The sequence below is a fragment of the Bufo bufo genome, chromosome 3 (genome assembly GCF_905171765.1).
Source record: "Bufo bufo chromosome 3, aBufBuf1.1, whole genome shotgun sequence".
In the NCBI taxonomy this organism is placed as follows: Eukaryota; Metazoa; Chordata; class Amphibia; order Anura; family Bufonidae; genus Bufo; species Bufo bufo.
In genome coordinates, this window is record NC_053391.1 from 352,828,575 (window position 1) to 352,849,561 (window position 20,987).

General features: G+C 42.0%; 1 protein-coding gene across 1 annotated transcript in view; it reads left to right on the plus strand.

Moving 5' to 3' along the window:
* The first annotated feature begins 2,795 nt into the window (after positions 1-2,795).
* LOC120995345 (non-compact myelin associated protein) overlaps positions 2,796-20,987 on the plus strand; it is an 88,746-nt gene continuing 70,554 nt past the window's right edge. Inside the window, exon 1 of the mRNA XM_040424487.1 lies at positions 2,796-3,077. The gene's annotated coding sequence lies outside the window, so the exon portion shown is untranslated. The remainder of the gene's footprint in view (positions 3,078-20,987) is intronic.

Here is a 20,987-nt window from a genome sequence, read left to right on the forward strand (position 1 = left end):
CATCTTCTGAGCGTAAACCTAATGGACCCCATTATAGTCTATGGGGCCCGTGGGCTCCGTTCGGCTCAGTTATGTGCCGAATCCGTCCTTTCCGTTCTCCTGCTCCTACAATGGAGCAGGAGAACAGAAAGGCTGAACCCTGATGTGAACTCAGCCTTAGTGAGTTTCATTCCAGATTTATCACTGAGACTTTTTAGAAAGTCGCAATAAAATCCTCCAGTGGGGAGGGGGTGGACATTTTCTGGACAATAATGTTAGGTTTAAGGATGCAACAAATTTAACAAACAAAGTGCAACATTTGATACATTTGATGCAAAGTATGCCAAAGCAGACTCAAGCAAAACTGTTACCCTCATGATAAATTCCCCTGTCTGTATACAGTGAGAAACAGAAGTATTTGAACACCCTGCAATTTTGCAAGTTCTCCCACTTATAAATAATGGAGGAATCTGAAATTCACATTGTAGGTGCATTCCCACTCTGAGAGACAGAACTGAAAAAAAATAATCAGGAAATAACATTGTATGATTTTTAAAGAATATATTTGTCTTGCACTGCTGAACATAAGTATTTGAACACCTGAGAAACAGCAAGAATTCTGGCTCTCAAAGACCTGTTACTGTGCCTTTAAAAATTCCACCTCTTCTCCACTCATTAATCTAACTTAGTAACACCTATCTGAGCTCTTTAAAGACACCTGTCCACCCCACAGTCAGTCAGACACCAACTACTACCATGGGCAAGACCAAAGAGCTGTCAAAAGACACCAGAGACAAAATTGTGGACCTCCACAAGGCTGGAAAGGGCTACGGGGCAATTGCCAAGCAGCTTGGTGAAAATAGATCAACTGTTGGAGCAATTGTTAGAAAATGGAAGAGGCTAAAGACGACTGTCAGTTTCCCTCGGACTGGGGCTCCATGCAAGATCTCACCTCGTGGGGTATCACTGATGATAAGAAAGGTGAGGAATCAGCTAAGAACTACTAGGGAAGAGCTGGTCAATGACATAAAGAGAGCTGGTACCACAGTTTCAAAGGTCACTGTCGGTAGAACACTACGCCGTCATGGTTTCAAATCAGGCATTGCACGGAAGGTTCCCCTGCTCAAGTCATCACATGTCCAGGCCCATCTGAAGTTTGCCAATGACCATCTGGATGATCCAGAGGAGGCATGGGAGAAAGTCATGTGGTCAGATGAAACCAAAGTAGAACTTTTTGGTCTAAACTTCACTCGTCGTGTTTAGAGGAAAAACAATGATGAGTTGCATCCCAAGAACACCATCGCTACTGTGAAGCAGGGGTGTGGTAACATCATGCTTTGGGGGTGCTTTTCTGTGAAGGGGACAGGACGACTGCACTGTATTAAGGAGAGGATGAATGGAGCCATTTATTGTGAGATTTTGAGCAACAACCTCCTTCCCTCAGTCAGAGCATTGAAGACGGGTCGTGGCTGGGTCTTCCAACATGACAACGACCCGATGCACACAGCCAGGATAACCAAGGAGTGGCTACGTAAGAAGCATATCAAGGTTCTGGAGTGGCCTAGCCAGTCTCCAGACCTAAATCCAATAGAACATCTTTGGAGGGAGCTGAAACTCCATGTTGCTCAGCGACAGCCCCGAAACCTGACAGATCTAGAGGAGATCTGTGTGGAGGAGTGGTCCAAAATCCATCTTGCAGTGTGTGCAAACCTGGTCAAGAACGACAGGAAACGTTTGACCTGTGTAATTGCAAACAAAGGCTTCTGTACCAAATATTAACACTGATTTTCTCAGGTGTTCAAATACTTATGTTCAGCAGTGCAAGACAAATAAATTCTTTAAAAATCATACAATGTGATTTCCTGATTAAAAAAAAAAAAAAATTCTGTCTCTCAGAGTGGGAATGCACCTACAATGCGAATTTCAGACCCCTCCATGATTTGTGAGAAGAAAGGTTTTCGGCACTGTGATACTTTTCAGTAGAAACTTCCTCTTTATTAATGTAACATAAATCCATGTACAGACAAATCCTTACAACATGCGGTAGTTGAGGCGTTTCAGACCAGTGTCCTTAGTCGTAACAACTAAGAACGCTGGTCCGAAACACGTCAACTACCGCATGTTGTAAGGATTTGTCTGTACATGGATTTATGTTACATTAATAAAGAGGAAGTTTCTACTGAAAAGTATCACAGTGCCGGAAACCTTTCTTCTCACATGCTATATGGACTACCTGTTTATTCTGTGCATGCGGAGCATTTGTAAAAAGGTGAGCTTGATATGTAACGTTTTGAACATTCCCTCTATGATTTCTAAGTGGGAGAACTTGCAAAATCGCAGGGTGTTTAAATACTTCTGTTCCTCACTGTATCAATATTTATCACATTTGTACAATAAATCCACTCACATTCACACATTTTCCCACTCTCTTTAAAATCTGTAACTGCTACTCTTATAAATTTGCTTCTATTTTTAATCCAGAAAACAGGAGAGTTGCTTGTTCGACCTCCTGGAATTCTGCTGAATTAAAAATACCAGAAAGATCACAGTCTTCGGGGAGCAAAGGAGCAGTTTATGGGCTTACCTGCTCTAGTTTACAGGGGCTATTTGTATGTGAAAATATGAACTGTTGACTACTGAGAGGAACACATAAACAGCATACTTTTTGTAAAATTCATTACAGTTTAGCAACGATACTGTAAGAAGCATGGGGTGGATCTGTGGTTCATGGCAATTACCCAGAGGGAGGTGGGAGTAGAATCAGCCGTCTGTCTGCAGCTACTGATTTACAGAATACACAGTGGATAGGAGTGAAGGAGGAGGAGAGAGATTAATAAGGAAGAAAAAAAAGTCACAGTACACCTGAACAAGGAGTGGTTGAGCCCGAAAAACAGGATCACGTTAGAGTTTCAATATGGCGTTGAACTAACTCTAGGTGACAGGATCTACATCTGATTTTATACTAAAAATCAGGCACCAAACACAGGGGATCATCATGGTGAAAAGGAGGAAGAGGTGTTGAGTGTAAGCAAAAGTAGAGATCTTGCCTCGGTTTCGAGGAGTGAGGAAATCTATCCACTTTCTAGCTGCAAGCACAGGTAAGTGATATGTTTCTTATCCCTTTTGTGACATTTCTCCCATTTTTACACTCATATTTGGTATGGCCTGAGCAGTAATCCCTATGTCAGATTCTAAGAACATGTTGTTTGGTATCTTGAAGACTATTTTTTTTTCCTGAGACTCATGATAGACTTTTACACAGTACAGCAAAACTTACTTGTTACAGAGTCAAACAGTTCCAGATAGTTGTTTCATGTTAACCTGGAATCTCAGATAAAAGGTTTTACAGTTACTCTCAAGGTGATTACTGTATGGGTTAAATCTTTTCTTGAAATATGTTCATGAATTTGCCATGAAATTTTGTCAACACAGAACAATAGGATGCCAGTTTTCCAGAATGAGTAAATTTGACTATAGAGCTATACTTGCAACTAAAGTATCAGATTTAGAGGATACGACTAACCGGAACTCTGTGACTTCTGCTCTACTTTTATCTGTGATACAGTTTCTGATTGTTAGTTGTAAATATGGCAATCTAATGAGCCATGTTTATGAGTCTAATTGCAAATTTTCGGTACGTGATCAAATATTTGTGTTCTTAATTAAGTGAACTAAAGGGGTTCTCTTCTGAATCAGTATCAGATTGAAGTGGCCAACATCCGGGACCCCTGCCGATCAGCTGTTTGAGAAGGCATCGGCAGTCTTGTGTGTGCCACTGCTTTCTCACAGCTTGCCAAGCACAGCGCCATACATTGTATAATGGCGGTGCTTGGTGTTGCAGCTCACTCATTCACTTGAATAGGGCTGAGCTGCGCCAAGGCCACGTGACTGATAAACATGTCGTCACTGGCCAAAGGTAAGCTGCGAAAGGCCGTGGCACTCACAGGAGCGCTGGTGCCTTCTCAAACAGCTGAATGGTGGGGTTCCCGGGTAGAAAATTCCAGCAAAAACCTGTGAGCAAAAGTTACTTGTGGAAACCCTTAGTGTTATTCTCGTGAAGCTATAACCATAGTTTTTGCATCTGAATTTTTATTTGGGTGGGAAAATATGCTGGAGATAGGATATAGTTGCATAGGGTAACATGCCCCAGAAAATTGTGCAATTTCATGTTGCATTGCTTGAATGGGGTATACAGCATGTTACATTAACCAGAGCATGTGAGTGCAGCCATAGACTATAATGAATATATTGTAGTATTCCTAGAAAAACTTTATAGGGTTGATTTACATGAAAATAAAAGCTAATAATTGTGGTGTTACTGTGTGCACTGTAAACCACAATGCTTTTTCATCCAAGAATAATATTGTGTAATTATGGTTATTATGAACGGTTTCCTAATTGAATGAAATGTAAGCAATCTATTTACCAGCCAGTATATGTGATCATGTACTACAGTACAACTACAGTAAACTGCACCAGCTACAGGGAAAAAAAAGAGTCTCAGGAAAGTTACTTATAGGAGTGGAAGAGGTTAAGATATGAGTGGCCACATTTATGGATTTATCTTTTTTCATTAGTTTAATAAAGATCTAACCATGATATCCTGTTGATAAATCTCACCTAAACTAAATATCTGATCCTATCCCATCTCATAAAACTTGCAGCGGTAGCCTTTATCATGAGTGCTAAAGTGCAAAACCCATGTACATGAGAAATGATAGTTACCTTTTTCAAGTCTTCTCTCTACATCTAAAGAGGACTTCTAAACTCCCACACATACAAATGAATGGGCCCCGCAGCTACTCTGTCCGTTTCCTACAGTGTCACTGTATATAATGTCATTTTATAATAATGTTGAGGGGGCCCTGACAATAAAATCTTTTAGTTCTAATCCTGGATGGGCTCCTTCTGAGTTGGAGCACCAAAGCAGCAGCTTCCCCTGCTTCCCCTATAGCTACGCCCCTGTACAGGATGGATATAATGGAGACACTCTCATCTAATCCATTTTATCCAGTTATAATCCATTATGAAACATTAGGATCTGCTTTTTTTTTCAACTAACCTGTCAAAAATTAAGCAAATAAAACTCTTAAATTATCACCAGGGCTTATCAAAATAATCAGGTTGGACATCTCCATACCCATACGTATGCTCTACTACTCTAGAATGTATATTTCTTGCTCAGGCAGTTTCAAAATGGTGGCACTTCCTGTTCCTACCCAGTAGTGATGCAATTCACGCTTGGTGTTGTTCAGCCTTGTATAATGGCACTGTTCCAGTGCGTTTCCCTTCCCCCTCATGAGTAAAACATCATTGAGCATTCTGTATTATACATTAATAGAAATCTGAGAAATCAATTATGAGTCAAAGAGATCAATTAGGTTCCATTGCAAATTAGATCTTTTATAGCCATCATGGATCCTGTTAAACAGTGACCATGTGACGGCTTGTATGTAACTGCTTAGTCTGGACACGTATAACTTACCAGAAACAAGTGTACAACATGCAACTTCAAAACCTTCCTTACTTTGCATACAAAATATTATAACATATAATTCAGTGGTATTCTTAGACCTGAAGACATGGTTTTAGCTTTGTTCATGGTACAGAAGTCCATAATGAGCAATACTGACATATAAAATAACTGAGAAGTGTCCTTTAAAGAGAAATTCAGACAGCTGTTTTAAAAAACTTTCATATTGAGGCCACAACGCAGATGATTTTTAATCAGCAGTGAGGTCCATATGTCCATGTAGACAATTGAGGTCCATATGCCAGAGACAATTTTCAGTTCCAATGGTTTTCAGGTTTGTGTTCAGTGATATGGACCAAAGTAGTGCATGCCGTAAGTACCGAGGGTTAGTGTGGAGAAATAGAGGTATGAATTGCACTATACAATTTACTGGGTCACAAAAATACAGCTGTTTGAATCATGCCTAATTCCTTGCGTTAAAAGGGTTGTCCGACATATTTAAGAAATAAAATAGCAATTGTGATAAAATAATAAAATAACACATACGGTACCTGTTATTCTTACCTCCCGTTGCTGCAGCCATGATATCATCTTCTTGGTTGCAGTAGTGATGTGTTGTATACACTGGACATCACTGCAGCCCTTTACTGGCCTCAGCGGTATATAGTAAGGCACATGAGTGCTAAGGCCAGTAACTGGCTGCAGTGGTTATATGGATATATGGGAACATCATTACTGCAGCCAAACAAACAAAGCTGGGCAGAGGGGATCGGTGAGGCAGTGCTGGAAGTGGCAGGGTGACATAGAGGATTTTTAATTTTAGATAAGTCGGACAAACCCTTTAAAGGTCAGTTTGAGAAGGAATCAGAAACCAGTATAGTACTATGGAAGTTGAGTTTTACGGGCACAACTTTGCAATGTCTAGTGCAGTGATGGCTAACCTTCGACACTCCAGCTGTGATGAAACTACGACTCCCAGCATGCTCCATTCATTTCTGTGGAGTCCTGAGAACAGCCAAGCAAGTGTGCATCTTGGGAGTTGTAGTTTAACCACAGCTGGAGTGCCGGAGATTAGCCATCACAGGTCTAGTGCATGACATATGGTACTCTCGTTTGTGTTCCCTGATTCTCTGTGTCTAAATTGCCCCTTCATGTCCTTCACTAAGCATAACACAGTGTATTAGGCTTTCCCAGGGTATTCCTTTAAAAAACTGGGTTGTACAACAGGCTTTGCACTTCCACGTCTCTAGAGGGCTGCTATAAATGACCTATAATCAGTTTGTTAACTTCACATCTATATTTAAAGCACCAAAATCCTCGTGTATCATTTCATTCAGATGGAATGTGCAGGGAAATAGGAAAGATCTTGGCTATCAACTCAGTCTAGAAGACGTCAGCCCATTCTTACGCCAGGTGGTGAGAAACCTATAGATCTGGTCAGTAGTGCCTGTGGGTGAGCACCAATCTTTTGTTTTCTATTAGAACATTGAATAAAAGAAACAGAATTCAATAGTTGAGGAAAAAGTGCAGCATAAAGTGGAGCCAAAGCACAGAAACTTCTGAACACTTATTCTTGGCCGTTTTATTGTCCATATAGATCTAATCCAACTTTGGCACTGGTCCATGCAGTACATCAGCATGCCTAATCCATACTTCCTAAGGACTACTCTATCTGACTGATATTCCTGTCTCTCTTACCTTTTTTTCAGGACACACTCACCACAGTCCTTAATATGGGCCTGACTCACTGTCCAAGGGAACACTTGTCAATCTGTATCTGTAATGTTCATCAGCAACCAAAAGCCCTTTAATACTGCCCTTTAGTAAAGTAGAAGACAGCATAGTCCCTTTAAACAGAAGGTGCAGAGCTTACCTCCATCATATACCTAAACAAGAAGGTTAAACCTCATTTAGGGCTAATGGGAGGAAGGATGTAAATTTAGAAGAAGATTAGCTCTCTTTATGGGAATGAGCCATGTAAAGACTTTCCTATGTATTTAGGGTAAGAATAAAATGCAACATCTTATTAGATTATAAGATATTTTTTTTAAATAGTCCCTTTTGTAAGTCTACTCTTCCAATTCTAAGAAATGAAATCATTAAATATACTAAAGGAAGGCCCCAATGCCCCATTGATGAGCCTCACAGAGTGATTAGCCGTGCTTTCATGAAGAATCTTCTTTTGAGAAAAATGAGTTTCCATGAAAAATCTAGAACACCGTCAATTTATCGTCGGTGAATATCGCCTAGACCTGTAATGTCTAACCACTGGCACTCCACCTGTGGTAAAACTACGACTCCCAAGATGTACACTTGCTTGGCTGTTTCAGAACTCTATAGAAAATAACCACACCACAGCTGGAGTGCCAGAGGTTAGCCATCACTGGCCTAGATGGTCCTCTCTTTTGTGTTCCCTGAATCTCTGTGTCTGTATTGCCCCTTCACGCACTGCACTAGGCATAACACAGTGTTTTAGGTTTTCATGGAGCATTCCTGTAAAGAACTGGGTAGTAAGACCGGCACAACACTGCCAGGACTCGAGAGGACTACTATATATTATCTATAATCAGATTATTAATTTTACATCTCCATTTACAACAACAAAATTCTCAGGTGCAATTCAGTATCACTTGCAGTGAAACAGGAAAGACCTTAGCTATAAACTCAGTCTAGAAGATGTGAGCCCAGCCTCAGGCCAGGTGGTGATGCATGTTGACGAGCACCAACCTTTTGTTTTCTACTAGAACACTGCATGAAAGGAACATAATTCAGAAGTTGAGGAAAAAGTGTAGCATAAAGTGGAGCCAAAGCACAGCAACTTCTGGATACTTATTCTTAGCCATTGTATTGTCCATAGAGATCTAACTATGGCACTGGTCCATGCAGTACATCAGCATGCCTAATCCACACTTCCTAAGGAATGCTTTATCTGACTGAAATGTCTGTCTCTCCTATCTTTTTCCAGGATGCACTCACCACAGTCCTTAGGCTACATTCACACGACAGGAAAAAACAGCCGTGTGACCATCGATTCTGTAATGGCCGTCACTCAGCCGTTTTTAGAATCGAATAAAGTCATTGGGGTTATTTATATGCCCGTTTTTTATCAGCCAGTGAATAGCAGGCATCAAAAAATAGATCATGTCCTATTTTTGGCCATTTTCACTGCCAGACAGTCCCCATTGAAATCAAAGGGACTGATTTTAATGGACGCTTAAACAAGAGTGAACCTGTCTAATGGATGTTAAAAATGGGCAAACTAGTAAAAAATAACTGCCTTTTAGAGGTTAAAATAAAAAATGTATTACTCATTTTATCAACTTCATCCACTTGCATGGTCCTTCTGTATCCAGTAAAGAACGGCTGTCCCTGTGCGTGCAAGTGGGTGAGCTGAGTAATTAATTTTTTTCGGGCATTAAAAAAAGCATATTATTATTGCTGGGGGCACTCTGGGGGACATTATTACTGGTGTGGGCCACTCTGAGGAGCATTAATAATGCTGGGAGCCACTTTGGGGGGCATTATTAATGGTGGGGGCCACTGTGGAGGACCTTTTTATTGCCAGGGTCCACTATGGGGGGACATTATGTATACTGCAGAGGTTGGGATTTATATAATTAAAAAAAAAGCCAAAGAAAATCATCCATTTTTAATGGCCATTAAAAAAGGATGCAAAACGGCCATTAAAAACGGCAGATAGTCAGAATATGGATGCAAAAATGGTTGAAAAATGGGCATGAAAAACAGAGTGTTTTTCATGGCTATTTTTTCCACTGTCTTGTGAATGTACCGTTAATATGGGCTTGACTGACTGTCCAAAGAACAATTGTCTATCTTTATCTGTAATGTTCATCAGAAACCAAAAGCCTTTAAATACTGCCATTAGAAGCATAGCCCTCTTAAACAGAAGGTACAGAGCTTACCTCCATGACATACCTAAACATGAAGGTTAATCCTCATTTAGGGTTAATTGGAGGAAGTATGTAAATTTAGATGAAGATTAGCTCTCTTCATGGGAATGAGCCATGTAAAGATCTTTCTATGTATTTAGGGTAAGAATAAAATCCAACATCTTATAGATGTACAAAGATTTTTAGAATATTCCCTTCTGTAAGTCTACTATTCCAATTCTGAGAAACTAAATCATTAAATATACTAAAGAAAGGCCCCAATGTCCCCCATAGATGAGCTCCACAGCATGGATAAGCTGTGCTTTTACGAAGATTTATCTTTTGAGAAAAAATGGGTTTCCAGGAAAAATCTACAACACTGCCAATTTAATGTCAGTGAATATCCCTTAGGAGATAGCTTCACGTTTCTCAGAGGGTTTTTTATGGGGGAAGTGGTTTTCAAGAGTATCAAACAGTCCACTTATATATTCCCTTTTCTACATGCTGTTTTCCCACATATGACTTCCCCCTCAGTTGGTCCCACCTAATGAAAAACATGCTGCCCAGTAAAGCTATACAGAAGAATTGAGGGACTCCATGGGTTAAGAAGAAATCTTATGGGCACAATCAAAATCATTGCCAGCTGACAGTTTTCTGGTCTATAAATGGCTTTCTTCAGAGCGGTTACATTAACTTAACCCTCATGCTGAGTTTACAAACTGAGCAGTATTGAGCTTTAAAGTAAATAAGTCAGAAAATGGTGGTATCTGTTGTATAACAGTATAGATTATGAACCAGGTTTTTCTTGGTCATAAAATAAAATGTACTTTGATCCTAAGTACTGCTATTAAACAATACTGTAGATAAAGTAGCACGGCTATCTACTCTGCATATTGAACTGTTAGTAATAGTCACCGCTAAGCACTGCTCTGAAGTTTAAGCAAATGATGACCATATGCTTTAAAGGGATGGTCACATATAGCCCTACCAGAACATATAGACATCATAGGGTAGGGGTGCTACCTACTCAGGAGTCAGGACCCTTCTCTGAGTCAGAGTGAAGATTCACTTGGAATACTTGAGCTACTCAGGTATTACTCCTGCATTGAATTTATGTGTGATATTTTTGAAGTCAGTTTTGCCGGAGGCAATGTTGCCATTAATTGACAAATTTATCAAAATGTAGCACAATGTGGATAAATTTGTCACATCTTGAAATATGTTTAGAGACAGTTATTCAGTTTTATACCACCACTGAAGTGAGATTTACTGTAGTGAAACATTTTTAAGGGGTTATTTACCCCTGGGGACCTTTTCTGCATAACCCTTAGCACTGTGTGTCCAGTGGTAAGAATCATGTTTACCTTATCCACTCTGCTAGGTTCCGGTCCATCACTCCCCATCGGGCGCCACAGGTCTCAGGTCTCCGCACGTACAGTTTGACATGAGTCAAGTGCCACTTCAGCACAGTGACATGACGCATAGGTGACACATCACTGCTGCAGCTGGTTATTGGCTGCAGTGGTCACGTGACCCATGTCAAACCGGGTGTTGACATAGGGAGACCCAAGATCTGCAGTGCCCCAGGGGGAGCAATGGAGCTGGAACCCAGCTGAGGGGATCAGGTAATTATGATTTCCACCGTGGGCCTGACAAGTCTTGGGGGTCTACACTAAACGGCCTCAGCAATGAACAACCCATTTAAAAGGTCATTCATAAAAAAATTCATAAATGTGGCATGCACTTTCTCACCTAAGCATGTCCACCGTCAAGGACTAAAATTGATGAGCATGGTGCAGATAAAAGGAAAAAGGGGCGACACAAGATTCGACAAAAATTAGTGCAAACAATGCAAATCCAATGATAAATTCCCCTTTTTGTTTATGGAAGTACCATAACATGCCAAAAACTCTCAAATGCTGAGAAATTGCATAAAGGAACCAAGTGCCTTTCTAGGTATCTGTAATAAATAATGGTTCTAGAATTAGGTACAGTATATCCCATAATTACCCATTTAGCAATTTCCACTGATTTTCAGTTATTTATATACTCATTAACCGACCCCTGCATCTGTTTATACCTAAAAAATAAAGTAGATGCAGCAAACACTACAAAGCTGAAGAATATAGCAAATGCAGACCAGTGATTACAATATTTCTTGGCAACAGATGTTGATAATATGACAGTAACAGTGTTTTTAATAGTTTCCTTTTACGTCTAAATACATTAAATGCGTTTTTGGGGCCTTTGCATAAATTCTAGCTTTCAGAAACCGATGGAAGGAAGATTATTTCACCACTACTTATGATTCCATTACGCTGCCGATTCTGGGCTGCGCTCATCTGACTACCTGACTGGCTGCTGGCTCTTCCGTTGATGTCTCGAACACATCTGCTCCTGTGTCATCCAGTATGCTGCATAATGTACATGTAGCTGAAGAGGAAGACACATGATTAGAATCGGTTGAGACATCAGCAGAAAAGTCAGGTGGTCAGATGAGCACAGTCCAGAATCGGTGGTGCAGCGGAAGGATTAGTAGTAGTGAACTGATCTCCCATCCACAGATTGTCTGACAGGTAGAATTTAGCCAAAGCTCCAGAGAACTCTATTGCAGATTGGATTATTTATTGAAGATATTTATTTAAAGTTATGTTTTTAGTCCAGCAGAGAGTTTTTACACCATTTTGGCAATTTACATATTTTAATGTATGCAACTCCCCATTTGTAAAGGTGTGAGACCAGTTCAAAGTTCATGATCTAAATAATATATCCTTAAAGAACTCCTTAAAGAACTGTTTTCCAAATAAGGGGATCTTACTCGGTTGAACTCAAACTCATTTCAATGATTGCATAAGAAGCACAGTCAACTGTCTGATCAGGCAACCTCTTCAAGTTGCTTCTAGGGTTCCCATCCTAGGGAGACCAAGTCAAATACTGGCTTTGTTCCCACATGGGACAAGGAGAGCAATAGCCACCAAGTGCACCACAAAACTATATTTTGATATGGGATCTTGTTGGAAATAATACTTAAGTACTTAATTACTATAATTGCCACATACTCCCTTTGCACAAATTATCTTTTTCGCTTGAAGTACATTTTCTTTTGGGATGATCCTAAGGGTAAATATCTCAACAACACTGGAAAATAAAGTCACAGTATATAAATTATATTTGCATGTTTAAGTTCAGCAAATGCATCAAACCATTGGTCCACATCCCCAAAGACCTTTTTATAGTCTCATATCACACCAGGACCACACCAGTGAAATTCTTTGTGAAATCAGATTATGAGAGCTGTGAAGGCTTTGAGAGGCCCATCCCTGGTGCAAACCCAATGACTAGTAAGATATCTACATACCAGGAAAGGATTGCATAATCACAGAGATACTTTATAACATGTTAGGCAACTCTTTCTGAGGTGTCAAACTCTCCTTACACAGTGGTGATTCAGGGAACCATGCCACACTACATTCTCCTTAATGAGGGTGAATTTTAACAATTTCAGAATTGTGAATAGTCTTGGGCACCCAGTGAATGAGCCAATGATGATATTAGCATATTGAAACAGATATGTATTTCCAGGTAAAAAATATTAAAACATGGAACAATGCATGGAAATTAAGGCAAGTTAAGAATTAGGACAATTGCCCATACATGGGTCTGCTCGTGTGGCTCTAGGGCAGGCATCCTTAAACTGCGGCCCTCCAGATGTTTCAAAACTACAACTCCCAGCATGCCCGAACAGCCTACAGGTATCAGCCTACAGCAGGGCATTGTGGGAGTTGTAGTTTTACAACAAGTGGAGGGCCGCAGTTTGAGGATGCCTGCTCTAGGGTAACTATATTGAATAGATTACAGGTTTTCTGCCACTCCGTGTTTTGGCCCAGTGATCTGGGATGGTTTTTTAAAGGTTTTTTTCATAAATAGAGTTACATGCAGTAGGTGACATCTACATATACAGTCATCTGGAAACGTAGGTGTCTCACGTCTGAATCCAGAAATACAGGTTACTGGACATCAGCCGCTAAAGCTCTGTGTCTTTCTAAATGACTCAGTTTTTGAGGTGAAGCAAGAGCTGACAATTATGTAGTTAGAAGATTATCTGGTATGTTGCAAATCGTCTAACCTATGCTTTCCTGACAGCCCCAGACACCTTATCGACTAAGCATAATTTACAGTCCCGTTCTATTGGCTGATAAAAAGGTGACAAGTTAATATACAAGCGAAATATCTCAACATATCTGCCAGGAGTCGGTACCAGTATGCACTTCAAATTCAAGCTGATAATTATAAATCATTAACCTGTTTGGATTTTGTGCCGAGTCCAAACAACAAATGAGAAGCATGTAGCTATAATGCAGATCACGTTCCATCGACATTCCTTAAAGTTCATTATTTATACATATTGTGTAGAGGACAAAGGAAATAGAGAGAGAATACCATCATACATTTTAACAGTGTGGCACAGACAACAAAAGGTTCTCATGCAAGAGCAATCTGTGGGACCTAAGTCTCTAACTTCTCATTATTGGGTACTGCACTCATGCCCCTCTAGGAAAACCCTTACAGATAAACCAATTTGTCTAGTGAATTGCAGTCCACCAGTAATAGTGCATACCTGTCAAGATTCTGAAAATCAGGAACCACCATGTTAGACCTATACACATTTTACAACATATCTCTCACATGTCCCTTTTGAGTGACACTCCAAAACTCTCATAAGACTAGAAGCCATGGTGCTAGTATTACAGTCACAATCACAATGCCCTTAAGTAAGATAGCCTTGGGTGTCACTCTTTAAGAAGCTGTCCCCATTGTGCCATTGGGTCAGGTACAATGTCCCCATAAAATCACCAGCATGAGATCAAACTGGCCCACCAGAGTACCAGAGGATCATTGGGTGGGTCTAAGCTCTAACACATTAATAGACCTCTTATAAAGCAGGGACCCTAAGTTCTAGAAAAGGCAATTTCATTTAGAGCTGACCAAGGAATAAGATCAGGGGCAAATATGACCATTTATGCTGCCTGTGCATCTTATTAGGAAAACTCCAGTGTCTGCTTCATTGCACGTAAAGAACTGTTAACGATTATCATAGCAGTTACTGGTGGAGTACAGTCCACTAGAGATGCTCGTAGCCCATTAAACAGCTTTCTAGAAATGAGCTCTAAGATGAGTACCTCACTCTCAACAAAATAGAATAAAAGGAGGCCATATACTTTTCTTGCACAGGGTCCCTTTGCAGTTTATGCAGGATCATTTTCTCTGATGGGCTTAAGCAGGGGCGGACTGACCGGTCGGGCACTTCGGACATGGTCCGAGGGCCCGGCCGGGATGCGGGCCCGCCGCAGAATAACAATGTGGTAATGGCAGCGGGGCCCGGTGCAGTCACTGTATTCTATTGCACCGGGCCCCGCTCACTGTAATACTAATTTTCATATGTGAACAAACAAGAAGAGAAATCCTCTGCGATCCTCTCCGATCCTCTCCCTCTCCCTCTCTGTACTCACAAACTCAGTAGCAGGCAGGTCGGGCGGCAGCGCAACTCACTGACGTCACGAGGCCTGCTTCATTCATAAAGTGGGAGGAGCAGGCGCGTGACGTCAGTGAGTTGCGCTGCCGCCCGGCCTGCCTGCTACTGAGTTTGTGAGTACAGAGAGGGAGAGGATTGCAGAGGATTTCTCTTCTTGTTCACATATGAAAATTAGTATTACAGTGAGCGGGGCCCGGTGCGATAGAATACAGTAACTGCACCGGGCCCCGCTGCCATTACAACACCAGATGCTGGACCCCAGACCCTGTATTGGGGGTCATTCACTCACAGGGACACTGTTATGGGGGGGGATCTGTGGATGACAAATATATAGCATAAGGTGCTATATATGTGTCACCCACAGTGCCATCCACAGAGCCCCCACGACAGTGCCACCCACAGAGCCCCCACGACAGTGCCACCCACAGAGCCCCCACGACAGTGCCATCCACAGAGCCCCCACGACAGTGCCATCCACAGAGCCCCCACGACAGTGCCATCCACAGAGCCCCCACGACAGTGCCATCCACAGAGACCCCACGACAGTGCCATCCACAGACCACCATTAGTTCAAAACCCACCAAAAGCACCTTTTGGTTCAAAATATTTTTTAATTTGGCTATTCCCCACCCCTCTTGTAATTGTTCCGCTACTTGTGGGCTGCGCGGGCATGAGTTCAGTCACTTCGGTGCGCAATCCCGTCCTGCAGCGCGTGATCCCGCGAGACCCGCCGCTGTAGGTCACGGGTCTCGCGGGATCACGCGCCGAAGTGACTGAACTCATGCCCAAGTAGCCCGCAAGTAGCAGATCAGTGGAACAAGTACAAGGTGGAGGGGACTGTTTCTAACAGAGGCTCACTAATGGACGCTGAGATTAGATCACCCCATACGAAAGCATTGAATCAATGCTTTCCTATGGGGAAAAATCTGACCCTGGAGGTCATCATGCAGAGTGTGAGGACGTCCAGCGTCAGATACCAGACCAAAGGTCTGTTTTACTCCAGGAAGCCCTCAGGTGGCTGCCAGCCACTAGAGGCTGACTTATTGCTGGAACGTAAACAATGCAGCTTCTCTAGAACATTGCAGCTCGATTTGCAAAAGGGACACTGTACCCAGACCACTTCAATGAGCTGAAGTGGTCTGGGTGCCTTTTGTGTCGCTTTAACTTTGAAATCTTATTAAAAGGTTTCTACCACCTCGTTTTGAGAAATTTAGCTGTCAGACACTAGCGATCCGCTAGTGTGTGCTCTACCAAACAATGCTATTATAATAGCTTTTTGTGCAGCCGTTTCCATAAAAAACTAACTTTTATCGATATGCTAATGAGCCTCTAGGTGCTATGCGGCCGTCTTTTCAGCACCTAGAGGCTCGGTCTACTCACACAAAATGCCGCCCAGCGCGTCCCTCCAGCCCGCCATCTCCTCTGGAATGCGATCCTCCCTCTGAGTCAGCGGACGAATTCTCGCGCATGCGCCGTACGCGTCTGTCTTCGGCGCAGTTAATGTCTGACCGCTCCCTGCACAAACATCTCCACTGCGTCTGTTCCTCGGAGCACTATGACGTCATTGGCGCAGGCGCAGTGGAGATGTCTGTGCAGAAAGCGGTCAGACATTAACTGCGCCGAAGACAGACGCGCATAACGCATGCGCGAGAATTCGTCCGCTGACTCAGAGGGAGGATTTCATTCCAGAGGAGATGGGCGGGCTGGAGGGACGCCCTGGGCGGCATTTTGTGTGAGTAGACCGAGCCTCTAGGTGCTGAAAAGACGCCCGCATAGCACCTAGAGGCTCATTAGCATATCGATAAAAGTTAGTTTTTTATGGAAACGGCTGCACAAAAAGCTATTATAATAGCATTGTTTGGTAGAGCAGACACTAGCGGATCGCTAGTGTCTGACAGCTAAATTTCTCAAAACGAGGTGGTAGAAACCCTTTAAAGATTGTGTAGGGTGTGGCTGGAGGCGGGGCATGGAGGCGGGACAAGGGTGGGGCTTGCAGCAGAACATGGGTGGGGCCTGTAAGGGGGCCCTTGATTTATTTTGCCCGGGGGCCCTGAGGGTTCTCAGTCCGCCCCTGGGCTTAAGGCTAAATTCATATATTCGTTGTGAGCCCCTGCAGCCTGATCTGGCAGAGAAACAGACTGTCAAGTTCATCGTATCTGGTATAGCCAGATAGTGCGGCACCTCCGGATCCCCATTGGTTACAGTGGGATCTGATGGGGATCCAACCACTTTCTGGAATAAATGGCGGTTTCAGCTGGACAAAAAGTACTGCATGCCTGACTTTTTGTCTATCTGAAAGCTGGCATTTATGCTTTAAGGTGACTGGATCCTACTATAGTCAATGGAGAGTGTGGCCCTATCCGGCTGTGTTGGATTCAGTGAACTCCGTCAGTCTGTTCCTCTGTCGGATCAGGCTGCTGAGGTTTACATCGCATTTCTGAACATAGCCTAAGGAAGTTTAGTCTGACACTGCATGAGAGACTCTGACGTTTTCTAATTTTCATGCTTACCTACAAGGCCCCTGCACAGGTGCACGCATCGCCCACATCAGTATCTGTTGACACTTTATTCTAGGGGATTTATATCATTGGACATCAATAGGAATCACAGGTAGAGATGAGCAAATTTCTTAAAAGTTCACTTTGGCTGATTCGCCGAATTTCACACAAACAATTTGCTTTGCGACTAATTACTTCGTCACAAAGCGCATTTTTTTGTAAGTAGTGGGTGCAATGACAGGGAGCTGTGATAGCTCCGCCCCGTCATTGTACCCCTCAGATGCCGTGTTCATATATGATAGCAGCATCTGAGTGTAAAATTAACAATAAAAAAAAATGAAATCAAACTTACCGCCTCCATTTGCTCGCGACGGGCTGGCTGCCATCTTGCTTGAAGATCTCATCCGAAATCCTGTGCGGCGCGAGATTACGTCATCACACCGGCTGGCGTGGTGACGTATGACTTCAAGCAAGATGGAGGCTGGCGGCATGTTGCGAGCAAATGGAGGAGGTACTGTAAGTTAGATTTTTTTATATTTTTTTTTATACTATTTCAGGTTAAATCGATTCGCTGTAACGAAGCACAAGAAAATCTGGCTTCTAGGCGAATCAAATTTATCCTGAAATTCGGATCAAAATCCACTTCGTGGTATTCGATTCGCTCATCTCTAATCATAGGGATCATTTATTAACATGGAGCATAAGCGTTCTCTATGTATAAGATTCAGGATATACAACTATAATGGCTTCGGAGAGCCCTGGGTAACAGCTCCTGTAGTTACTGCATGCACCCCATGATCAGCTATCAGGATCAACACCATCATTTATATTAGAATATATCAGCACTACTATTGATATTAAGCATTTCTCCTTGTCTGGCAGAATTTGTGTTTTAGACAAAAACAGCATAGTGTGCCATGCTTTTTATGTGCTCTTCATAATACCAGTTGTACCCCAATGGGTCCCAATTATGCTCTGTTCACACTTTGCTAAAATTCCCATCTTTTTCCTCTGTTGTACTATAGAAACAGAAAAACAAAAATAATGGAGTGTTTAACACCCAAAGCTCCTGATGGATTCTGTTGACTCATAATGGATACATTGGGTTTCCATCATAATGTCATGTTGATAGGAAGTGCAGCATGCCTACTCATTTTTCCTGTGAAATATCTCAGAATTTCAGTTGGAGCAGCATTAAAAACACTCATCTTAGCAGCAAAAGATGCGTGGTCAAAAACACATTAAAAACTATATTTCACATTATAATCGCATGCAGTAACACTGTCTGCTTTTTCTCCATATGTCATACAAGATAGGTGTGCCTATATCATTACATTCTGGAAGTCTCCTGGCTTTTATATAACAGCAAAAATAGTGCATTCTTCAACAGTATTCTGAAAGCACTGGAGCCCGATGGAAGCCCCTTAGACCCCATTAACTTATGATAGGGTCATGAGAATGCTTGTTGTCAGCGGCACATTAACCCGTGTAAATAGGGGAAGCACTACCTACAATAATATGAAGAATAAGAATGGCATTACAAATGATCGTAAGTAGTGATTGATTATTCAGGCAGCCTTTCATTTTGGCAGTTATTTGCGCATGCGCCATGTGAAATGTCCTAAACAAGCACCAGTTGATTTGCTATTTCTAGGGTTGCCACCTTTCCTAACAAAAAATACTCGCCCAGTTTAAAATGGAAAAATGGGGTGTGGTTTTAAGGTGTGGCTTAAGAAGGGGTGTTATTTGAAACCAATGGTTTGATTATATTTTGAGTTTTGTGCCTCTTTCTAAAAGAAAACTATTTTTCCCAGTTGTTTTTAATATAAAATGCTGCGCCGGCGTCACGTGTGAACAGATGTAATGAATGAGCTCTTATGGAGAAGCAAATAACAACAGGCCAGGAAAAATCCCTCCCTTTCACCTATTTCACTGCTACCTCTGAACCACACTGCCCCTTGCAGGAGCCCAGTTTGCCCTGGGTTGTTCTGTAAAACTAATAGAAGACGATGGTTTTTGGTACCAGTCAGTGAGAAATAATGTTGGTTCTGACATAACCTCACCTCTTCCATCTGTAAGAAATCTAGATCTTCCTGTCTAATCATCAGCATAACGGGTATCGCAAGAGAAGCGGTCTACAGGTTTTACACTGAAGATCAAGTGTGGACAGGAGGACAGTGTTACATGGCGACTCTACTGATAACTGTGTGATGATGTCTATGTGTCATAAATTAGGCGCGGCACCCGGCAGTCCGTGCACTGCTATCTACGCCAGCCACTATGCCAGATTTCAGTGTTCTTTTTCATGCCACAAACATGGTGTATTTTATAAATCTGCCCCAGACTCGGCAATGACAATATAATAAAAGTTAAATAAAAGAATAAAATAAAAGAGGGTAAAAGTTAAATACACAGAGGTATCTGCAAGCACTGTCAGAAAGCTGTCAATGCCTACACTGGAAAATGTGTTAAGGGTGTAGACACTTTGCAAAAAAAATGACCAAAAGAATGTTCCTTTCATGTGTAAGTTTAACAATGATTATTGACTTAAATATTGAGTGTGTAATCTGACCCTGTACAATGGAAGCATTCACAGATCGGTGAATCTTCAAGATCAAGAGGTAGTTGTCAGGAGTAGACCCGCTATTGTGATGTCCTACATGAACAGGATTAGTGACTAGGATTGCTCTATTGCCTAATGTAACATGACTGGAGCTATCGACAAGAACTGAGCTGCAGATTATATTGTAGTTATAGATGAGCATACATGCACCAACTCTATTCTGGGCATCATGTGATGGCTGCACCTCCACTGTATGCCATGTTTTTAACGTCTTTCATTATTGCATGTTCTATAATATCTGTGAATGGCTTTCCTTCCATATTGGGAACTGCATTTTTTCCATGCTAGGTATCTTATTCACTTACAGACTACCCTATCAGAGTGTACTTCGGCTGAAAATGCTGGTTTCAGGCTCTGATCTCCACAGTTCAGAGATGCAGACCCCTTTGTGCCATCTGTGCCCCAATTATGCCCCCTGCATATGCTATTACATACTGTAGATATTGTAATGTAGGAACTGAGCCACCTCCTACAGCAGTGGGTGTCACCTGTAACTTACAGCTGGCACTCTGCTACAACGGACAGGATCGGTGCTGCTACTGTTCATGGACATTTAACTCCTTTGGTGGTGCTGTCAGTAGCCACAGAGGCATTTATAGGGGTAACAGAAGGACTGAGCTCACTCTTTTCCCATCGGGATCAGATGTTGCTATGGCAGCAGGAGGCCTCATGTACCCGACCATATGTATTTTGCGGTCCGCAAAAACGGATCCGCAAAAAATACGGATGTCGTAAGTGTGCATTCCGTATTTTGCGGAACGGAACAGCTGGCCCCTAATAGAACAGTCCTATCCCTGTCTGTAATGTGGACAATAATAGGACATGTTCTATTTTTTTGCGGAACGGAAATACGGACATACGGAAACGGACTGCACACAGAGTAACTTCAGTTGTTTTTTTTGCGGACCCATTGAAATGAATGGTTCCGTATACGGTCTGCAAAAAAAAAAAAACGAACACGGAAAGAAAATACGTTTGTGTGCATGAGGCC